The sequence below is a fragment of the Carcharodon carcharias genome, chromosome 7 (genome assembly GCF_017639515.1).
Source record: "Carcharodon carcharias isolate sCarCar2 chromosome 7, sCarCar2.pri, whole genome shotgun sequence".
Lineage (NCBI taxonomy): Eukaryota > Metazoa > Chordata > Chondrichthyes > Lamniformes > Lamnidae > Carcharodon > Carcharodon carcharias.
In genome coordinates, this window is record NC_054473.1 from 136,891,544 (window position 1) to 136,902,327 (window position 10,784).

Consider the following 10,784-nt stretch of genomic DNA (forward strand, 5'->3'; position numbering starts at 1 on the left):
GGCATGCCCAGCAAGTACACCTTTAGTTCAATCTGACATCCCTGGCAAACCTTCGATTTCTTCTTACCCTTATCCCACAATTGCCACTGGCATAATTCTGTATGTCAGCAGCAATTTGTAGGCTTTGATGATGGTAAATCTTGATGGTTACCAACAGTTAGGAGGAAAGACTGTCCCTAACCTTATGTCCTACATTACAAATTTCCAGAATTTATAGCACACTGTATGGATTACTATGGACAAAATCATTTTAAAAATTGCATTCAGCAAACCTAATTAAAGAACTACCTGTACACTATGATCTTTGGAATCCTGGCCAGAGTTTATGTCCTGTGAGCAGGCATGTGCTCAACCTGATCAGGCGTAAAATAGCACATGACAATGTCAGAATGAGCATTCTGACGTCATTGTGCACTCGCGCAATATTTCGGTCAGCTGGCGCATGCGAGAGTCAGCAGCGTGCTCGCCAACAATTAAGGGGCCTATTAAGGACATTAAACTAGCAATTAAGAAAGGTTTTTTGCTGCCCGTCCAACCTTACGGTTGGCAGGTGGGCGAATTGGCCAGGCGGCCTTTGTATTTTTGAGGAAACCTTATCCGCAGGCGAGATGAGGTTTCAAAATTAGTTTTTTTTAAAAATGTTCATTATGTTTATGTGAGTGAGTCCTATATGGGGACGTTTTTTTTCCGATTTTCAAAATCTTTGTTTTTGATTTTAAAATTCTTCAGCTCCCTGAGGCAGCTCCCTGCCTTCAAGGACTTTCAGCACGCTCTCCCTCATGCAAGCACAGACTTTTGGTGCACAGCCTCCTCGCGCCCCCACACGGCAGTGCTGAGCTTCTCAGCGTGCCTTTCACACTGGCTGGCTGTTAATTGGCCAGTCAGCGTGAAACCACGGTCAGGAGCCGATCGTGGGCGGCGGGCCATTTCCCAGCCGCTCCCAGGCCCGCCCACTGCGCCCGCCCAATGACTCAAAAATCCTGCCCGATTTTCAGTGCACAGGTTGTATTGCGGCCTGCAAAGTCAACTCCTTAGATCTCTCAATTCTGCTGTTCAGAATCATTTACAGCTGTTAAACATTTCTTGTCTGAGCCCAAAATCCTATGCCTGAGCCATGAGTATCCAGCAATTCAAAATACAGGAGTTGCCTGGATATCTAACATACGATAACCTCGATGACATTTGATGCTTATTTTTATGCATTTTAGAAGGATTTCATTAAGGCAGCTGTTTATTGGTCCATAATAATGGACTTGTTTTGCAAACAACATTACCATATGGTATATATTTGAAAGCACAATGCGTGCTGAAATGTCCTGCAACAATTTTGTAGCCGTTGCTCAGTGGATGAGGAGTACGCGATACACAACTCCAGAAATTACTCTCTCATATCACTCAGTTATATTTTATATTTCAATGTGCCAACTGCAGTTTTCAGGCTACATTGTTTGCTGATACAATAATTGAGGGAACTGACAAGGCAGAGTTACTGAGATAAACAGTGCGAGGGAAGTGAATTAACATCACTAGAGGTACCATCATTACTTCTGTATGATTGGAAAATATTATTTCAAATATTTGTGTTAATCCAACTTCCTTGCACTGTTGGCCTCTGTAAAACCTCCAAGTCTTAAGATGTCATCAGAATCGACTGCTTAAAGGATTTATGAAACATTTGTAGAAAAGGAAGAAAAAAGTATTTTTGCTATTTTCTATAACAGTTTATTTTTAAAATTTCTTCTTGAAGATATTATTTGCTTTATCCACCATTACCCTTCTCATAGTTAGGCATGGTTTATCTAAGTAGCACTTTCCCTTCTCTTCTGCACTCAGTACTATACAGGTTAGGTGATATGTAGGACACAATATAATATTCCTGTATTGTGGATAAATGGAAGGTTTTCATACCAAAATTTTTAAGACACAATTTATGGGATAGATTTTCAATATAATTTTCAACACGGAAAGAAAAAAATCTTCTTGTTTATCAGTCAGTTGGATCTGTTACTGTTTCCAATTGATTGTTTATTTGTTTGTCTGCATCCTCAGTGACATCAATGAAGTAGCATTAGAGCTTTTAATTATAGCTTAGAAACTGCTGTCATTGTAAAGCATTACACCAGTGGCAATTTGAGCAACAGATGCATTAATACCAGGAGTGCAACTGTGTGCTTACATACTATAGTTTTCCCAACCCCAAAGTTATTGAAGGATGAAAACCAAATGTGAATGCTAATGCATTCAAATCTTGCAATCTAGTAATTAAGGGGACAGGAGATATTAAAAAGGGCAGGGGTTCATAGCATATTTCTTTAGAAATAATCACAGGTGTGATGCATCTATCACCTATGGATCATGGAATGATAAAATTTTACAGCACCTTAGGAGGACATTCAGCCCACTGTGCCTGTGCTGACTCTTTGAAAGAATCATTCAGTTAGTCCCACTATTCTGCTCTTTCCCCATTGGCCTGCAATTTTCTCCTTGTCAAATATTTATCCATGGAGCAAAATTTATTTAAAGATAAGTAGATTGAGCCTTTATTGTTATGGACATTATAAGGACTGCAGTAGCACTGCACATGGTATAGAAGGACCTCAGGAGCAGGATAGGAGTGCGCGTGATGTCAAATGGCATGTATGGAACTCCAGCACCCTGTGAGTCCCCTATACCAGGCATGGCTATCCAATAACGTTAGAAATTTGTCTATGGACAAAGAGGTTTAATAGCATCTCCTTTACTAAACTGAACATGAGCATCCATACATGACCACTTGCAGCCGTCATAACTCTCACTTTTTATGTTTCATGGTCCTTCTCAGCCCAATTAGGGACATCTATGGTGTTGGCCAATGTGGTCCACACAGATGTAACAAAGAGGCCACAGATGTATAATTCAACTGTTCCTTTTCTCACGACTAATAGCAGCACCATGTGAGGACAGACTAGATTTTACAATATCGATGGCCTTCTCAAAGCCCAGAAAGGTATCAACTCTGCTATTGTTACCAGTGGGTCCCTAGGCACAATGCATATTTATTTGTTATTGGTTACGATACAGCAGAAATCCATCATAGATGACAAAAGGGATTTCTTTTTATACCTCAATATGTATTTGCTGTTGAAATTACCAGTTATGCCAGTAAATTCTCACTTCCCCACAAGCTTTCACAATGCCTTCAATGACAGCCTTATTCAGAAGGGAAAGATGAAGATGGCAACAGGGAGGCTTAAAAATGGGGATCTGTAGTAGGTATCTTCTCAGACTCAGTGCTATCAATTATCTATGTTGGTGTCAGCTGTGACACAATTATTAACCCTCTTGCCTCTGAGTCAGAAGGTAGTGACTGCAAGTCCCACTCCAGGGACGGGACTTTCTGGCCCTGACTTCGACAGGCATCGCCGTGGGCAGAACTGGAAAACGTGGAGAGCCCGTGATCTTTAACGGCTCTCCAAATTTTCCTGTCCCACCCATGTCAGGGCCAGAAAATCCTGCCCAACTTTTGATCACAAAAATCTAGGCAGACACTCCAGTGGAGTCCTGAGGGAGTGCTGCACTGTCTTTCAGATAAAATATTAAACTGAGGCTTTATCTGCCTCAGGTCCCATGGCACTATTTTGAAGAAGAGCAGGAGAGTTATTCCCATTGTACTGATCAATATTTATCCCTCCATCAGCATCACAAGAACAGATTATCTGGTCAATAACACATTGCTGTTTGTGGGAGCTTGCTGACCACAATTTGGCTACTTTGTTTCCTTCGTTACAACAGTAACTGAAGTACAATAAAGTACTTCAGAAGTACTTTATTGCTTTCTTCTTTCTTCTATAACCAGTCCGAGCATGTTATTTTTTATTGGAGTTGACTTAAATCTATTTGCATGGTAATGCAACCCATGGATGTAACAGTACTCTCCTGTGATCTGAACTAGATATTTGTGTCTCATTCACACATTCTTCAATCTCTCCGAAGTTGGCTGTGTTAACAGTTCTCAAGGTGAAGCCTGCAGCAAATCATTAAACTGCTTTATTTCACCTCGAGTCAAGAAAGAGGGGAACAATTATAGCTAAATTTGTTTAGTCTGACTGGTATAATTTATCTTTGTTTAATGATACAAAATAAAGAGCAGGCCACACTTCCCAACATTAATAGGGAGTAACTCCTCTGCATTCTGGCTTTTAGTCAAAGGTTAAACATCCACTCCCTACAGTTTGACACAGATACAGACACAGACACACACACACACACACACACACACACACAGACACACACACACACACACACACACACACTCCAAGATCCTAACTTGGCTATGATTCTTGCTGTGTTCAAATAGAGTTGTCGCAACAGCAATGATTGTGAATGATCACTCAAATGTTAAGCTATCTTTCATTGTTTACAGCACACTGATTCAGACATCCCATCGGAATTCTCATTTACATTTCCCAGACCTGCTGTCCTGTGACAACGAGAACCAATGATAAATATATACTCAGTACAGAGTTCCAGTCAAGTACAGGGGATTTATTTCTTTTATTATGTAGTGTGTAAATTTTGACTGCTTGAGTTGGCGTGGTGCTGCCCCTTGGCAATTGTGCTTTGTTTTAAGTTATGGAATCTAACCTATCACTCCTAAGTGATTGTCTTGTGGAAAGAACAAGTAAGCTGGCTGATTACAGATTTTCCAACTGACAGCCATTGGATTTTTGGAAATGCTAGACCTCCCTGGGCTGTGTACGGGCAGGACACTGTGTATGAGTCAACCACGTCAAAGACAGTTGTGACTGACTAATATGGCTGCTTCAAGCTTCATTCTGTTATGCCTAATGCACCAGGCATTTTGGGGATATCGATCAACCTCACAAATGGTCTGTCCTCTTTTGCTGGATCCAGGCAGAAGGGCTTGCAGCTCCTGACTTTTCTTAGGAACACTGAAATTTACAGCAATTTGGCTTTAAATCTACAGCTTTGCTTTCGCAATGCTCAACTGACTTCCAATTGTGATTTATAGCTGACTGGAGGGTTGGTGCTGCCCGTTTCTCATTACAGAAGCGAGAATGGCTACGGTTTTGCACACAAACTGAAAACAGCAATTCCTGTGTAAATCAGCAGGACAAAACTCTTCTAGAAACTTTCAGCAATGCACAGCGTACCCATAAATCATGTACCAACTGAAATTTCTAGGCGTTTATGAAATATTGCAATATAAACCACCAGCTACTGATAGAAGCATCTTTTTCCTTTGTTGTTGTCGTATGTCATGTGCTATGTGGTGATATATGCAAAATATGCTACTTTTGTAACATTTTTTAAAATGAAATTATGGTTCAAACCACATGTTACAAAGCACCTTAACTCAAATGATAGAATCCTACATCACAGAAAGAGGATATGCATGTTTCCCTTCCCTTTTTTGGTTTGGAGGGTTGAAACTGAAGGGAAAAATTGGGTAAAGTGGCTCTGCAAAAAGGTAATTCATGTGGTTTGGTGCTTCCCAGCTCTAGATGCAGCCTCCACTTATTTTTGTCAATAATTAGCCCAGGGGTGCTCGTTGGTATTTATAATGAGCTAGGCTTCCCATGATTAGAGAGAAATATCTTGCTTCATGTAGTTTGAATTGTACAGAGTTGAACATTGTACATCATTGCCTGTTCTCCAGGCAACAAGCCAAGTATACATGACAAGTTCTGAGGGGAGGTGGTAGAATTAGTCATACTTCTTGGTTCCAGGGCATTTGCTTAAAAGGGATGCAGATAAGAGCACAAGGAAGATGTATCTAGTAATATGTCTCATCTCATTCAGTAAGGAACAGAACTTTTAACTTTGGTAGGGCCAATAGGAAGAAAAATTGAAGTGGGCTTATACAACATTTAGGCTTGGGCTGATAAGTGACAAGAAACATTCACTACACGATTTGCTACACGACTGTCAGGTAATAACTGTCTGCAAAATAAAGTGTCCCACCAAGTCCCATTGACATTCAACAGCTTTTACCATCACTGAATCCCCTACCATCAACATCCTGGGAGTCACTACTGACCAGAAACTTAACTGGACCAGCAATGTAGAGACTATGGCGACAAGAGCAGGGCAAAGGCTGGGAATTTTGCAACAAACGATTCACCTCCTGACTCCCTAAAGTCCTTTCACCATTTTCTAGGTACAAGTTAAGAGTTGCTGGAATACTCTCCACTTACCTGGATAAGTGCAATTCCAACAACACTCAAGAAACTTGATGTCATATAAGTCAAAGCAGTGCACTTGCTTAGTACCCCATCCACCAGCTTATATATATCTGCTCCCTTCATCACTGCTGCACTATGACTGCAGTGTGTAACGTCGACAAGATTCACTGCAGCAACTCTCCAAGGCTACTTCAACGGCACCTTCCAAAACTGCAAACTCTGCTACCCAGAAGAACAAGCACAGCAGGCACATGGGAATACCATCACCTGCAAGTTCCCCTCCAAGTCACACACCATCCCGACTTGAAAATAAATCCTTCATCGTTGCCAGGCCAAAATTCTGGAATTCCCTACCTAACAGCATTTGGTCTGTACCTTCACCACACGGACCACAGAGGTTCAAGAATGAATTTCTCCACCGCCTTCTCAAGGGCAATGATGGATGGACAATAAATGGCAGCCTAGCGATGCCCATGTCCCATGAATGACTAAGAAAAACATCAATTGTTATTAAAACCATTTTAACAAAATTTAATAACAAAAGAATAAACACAAACTAATTCTTCAGCCTGTCAGTGGAAATATTTACCTACCTAACAGTGTCAAAATAGAGGGGGCAGATGGAGACTACCTAGCCTCTCTAACCTCAATTTTAAAAAAAAGTAATTCCTGCAAGTAACTACAGTTTCAATGAACCTGGGCAAAAATCTTCATTTGCACCTTGGAGAATACTGTTTGGATTTTGGAATCTGCCCAAGGCATTTGGCTCAGATAGTCCATGTTTTTGTTTATTTGTTTGGTGCTCTTGCTCCAAGTCTCTGCGATAGTGGAATTTTCCATTCTGCAAAACTTTTTTCAGCCATGATCTGCTACTAGACTTGCTTAACCCCACCTCCTCTGCTGGATGCCAAGGACTGCCTGGGATCATGCCTGCTTCCTCCTGGTAAGTGCCCCGGTTTCTCAATTAGTGGTAGTGGAGATTTCTCCCCAAAGTCTTTAAAAACACAGGACCTAATAGAAACCAAGCAACAGACAGAAGAAATGAACCATCAACTAACCTGTAAGTAATTGATGATCTCTTTAAATAACACTGATGAGGTGGGGGGTTGGGGGGGGTGCGGCAGCGTTGGTGTTGGGGGTAAGGGGTGTCATTCCTGATGCTGAACAGATGTTCAGCTGTACATGGTGAAGAGAAAGCATTAGCTGGAGTGTTGAGCTCCAAAATGGCAGTGTTGTTTTCAAGTCAACGTTGCATACTGTTTGACATCATGGTTTGCATGCTCTGCGTAATTCCAGTGGCCTTTTACTGAGTAAACTCCCTCACCAATTTAGCATCCCGTGGATCTCGCCCCAAAAATGTGCACATGCCACAGATGCCATTTTGGAGCTCTAACTGTACTTGTGCACATAAATGGAGGCAAATTATTCTAATTTCACACCCTTGTAGTCTAAATGCTAGGTGGTTGAGCCTTGGTTACCTCATATACCTTGTATTTGGTGTGAACTTCTTTTTTGTTTTTGTTTTTATTATAAATCCCTGAGAGAAATTTCCCATTCTTATTTGGAATAGATATTTATTTTATTGCTAATGTCATCCCATTTGACTTACATTAAGTCATTGAGTCAAAGTGCTTGCATTTTAAAGGGAGTTTTCTTTCTTCTACAGTTCATCCAATGAAAGCTTAATGTCTGAATTATAATCATGCCTTTTTGGTGGATGTCAGGAAGCATTGGGACATGGATTGGGCATAACGGGATTTCATGTTTATCGAGTAACTAATAACTCCTCACCACACAAATGCCTTACATCCTCAGTCAGCGTTCTTATCTATATACTCTCTGTATGCGTTTAGCCAGAACATGCATGATCAAATTAATCCTTGACTTTATTTTAGTGAGCATTCCTGGAATAACAAAAAGTCCTAAGGCAACATCCTCAACAATGATTATTTTCTTTAATAACAAGAAAGCTAAATTCTTTCCCACATTTACAATTATAATCTTGTCAGTTCTCCTTAAATGTTGACACATGTTCTCCAGTAGTGCAAATTGAGTTGTAAATTCTTCCCATCAAAGGTCACAAGCTGTTCTTATTGGAACGGAATTGAGACGCTATCCCCTGTGGGGACGGAAGGAAATTCATAGCGTAAGTGACTTCAGACTGCTCTGCTACTTCATGCAGCACTTAGAAGGCACTGTTGATAGTAGACAATGAGTAGTTTTCTTGCATGTCATCTCTTTCCAGGGAAATAGCATGATATTGCCAGCAAAAGAGGAAGAATTCACTTCATATTGTGTACAACATACTTCTGGCATGGCCTGAGAACATACACATTGCATGTTGCATTGGACCTCTTAGTACCTGTCTTTCAGAGGTGCACAACTGAATTTCTGGACCAAAACCTTAATCATCATGCCAGAAACCTGCTATGATAAAAAGCTACTTTACTGAAGGTTTGACTGTTTATATTTTTTTTCCTTAGAATTGTTGGCCTTTATAGACGTGTGCATGATTCCTCTGCAACACATTAAGAATAATCTTATAATTTCCTTTTGCATTTTTAATCCTCTGTTGCAGTCTAAACTCTGTTTGTGTAGGTGTGTCAAACTGAGAGAAAGAGAGTAAAGATAAAAGGGGAGTAGAAAGGGGGATAGAGAAAGAATTAAAGCAGAAGACATGAAAAGTAATGGTTGCTGGAAGACAGAGCCACAAATTTCAGTTTGCTATTTGTCATGGGATATAACAAAGGATAATAAGTGAAGACGGCCATTCAACCATCCAAAACACCCTCTCATAGAAATCTAGGGTGCCTATCACATCAAATTGCATCTTAAATAATATCAGAGATTTTACCTCCAATGCCATACCCTGAGACCAAAGAGGTATTAATTTACTGTTTGCATGAAGTAAAGGTAGGTGCCATCAGCTTTTTCCTTTTTATCAGTTTTCCCCATGATCCCTCGCCCATCAACTGTCTTTCTCACTCTTCACAGTTAACTATGGCTCAGTGTTGAAAAATTAAATGATCGCCTTCCTTTGGTCTGCCTTTATGGATAGATTGAAAGCAAGATGGTTGATGGTCAAAAAAAAACAGGCCAGTTGGAGTGATGAATACTTAGTCCACAAGAGACGAATTGCTTCAAATCAGTCTCACATGCCCAACAACCGTATTGCTGGAGGCAAACATGTCTCCTTTTTTTTATGTAATCAGTCTTTTGTAAAGTACTGATTTTCTCCTTTTGATCACTGCACTCTTTTCTCTCTTTGATCAGATAAGGTAGAATATACTGTTCTTTAATACTGAATAATGGATAGCACAGAACACTTACAATATAGACATCTAATCAAGACTTTCAGATAGCATCATTTGCTATCAACTGAACCCCAATATTGGATTACAGTCTCAAAGCCATTTCCTGGTATCTGTTAATGTTTATAATGTGTATGCTGTTTTGATTTTACATGTTTGTGCATGTGCTCGAGTAGGGACTAATTCTGTTTCTCATCAGGTTTTCTAAAGACTTTTTCTGTAAGTGTGCTTCAGATCTTTCTTACATGATGGCATCCACACACAGATGACTGATGATTATAAAATCATTGCTGCAGGTTTATCAAAAAAATAACTGTAGTTCATTGCCAGAAACTGTTTTGCAGTGCATTTTAAACAGAATGGCACCGGAATTGAAACACAGAATTGTTACAGTGCAGAAGAAGGCCATTTGTCCCATCATGTCAGCACCAGTCCTCCGAATGAGCAATTCACTGAGTACCATTCTACTGCCTTCACCCCCTACCCTGCACATTCTTCCTTTTTAGATGACTGTTTAATTCTCTTCCGAATGCTTCAGTTGAACCTGCCTCCATCACACCCTCAGGCAGTGCATTCCAGACCTTAACCATGCGCTGCGTGAAAAAAAATTTCCTCATGCACCTTTTTGCTTCTTTTGCAATTACTTTAAACTGTGCCCACTCATTCTCGATCCTTTCATAAGTGGGAACAGTTTCTCCCCAACTACATGGTCCAGACCTTTTGTGATTTTGAATACTTCTATCAAATCTCCTCTCAGCCTTCTTTGCTCCAAGGGAACAGTACTGACTTCTCCAATCTAGCTTCATAACTGAAGTTCCTCATCCCTGGAACCATTCTCATGAGTCTTTTATGCACTCTCCCCAATTCCTTTACCTCCACTTAGATTAGGGGAAATAAACACGAGAGGACATGGCTTTAGGGTGAAAGGAGAAAGGTTTAGGGGGAACATTAGGGGGAACTTCTTCACTCAGAGAGTGGTGAGAGTGTGGAACGAGCTACCATCTGACGTGGTAAATGCGGGCTCACTCTTAAGTTTTAAGAATAAATTAGATAGATACATGGATGGGAGAGGTCTGGAGGGTTATGGACTAGGTGCAGGTCAATGGGACTAGCAGAATAATATTTCAGCACAGACTAGAAGGGCCGAATGGCCTGTTTTCTGTGCTGTAATGTTCTATGTTTCTATCCTTCCTAAAGTGCAGCACCCAGAACTAGATACAATACTTCAGCTAAGGCCGCACTAGTGTCCTATACAAGTTCAACATAACCTCCTTGCTCTTGTACTCTA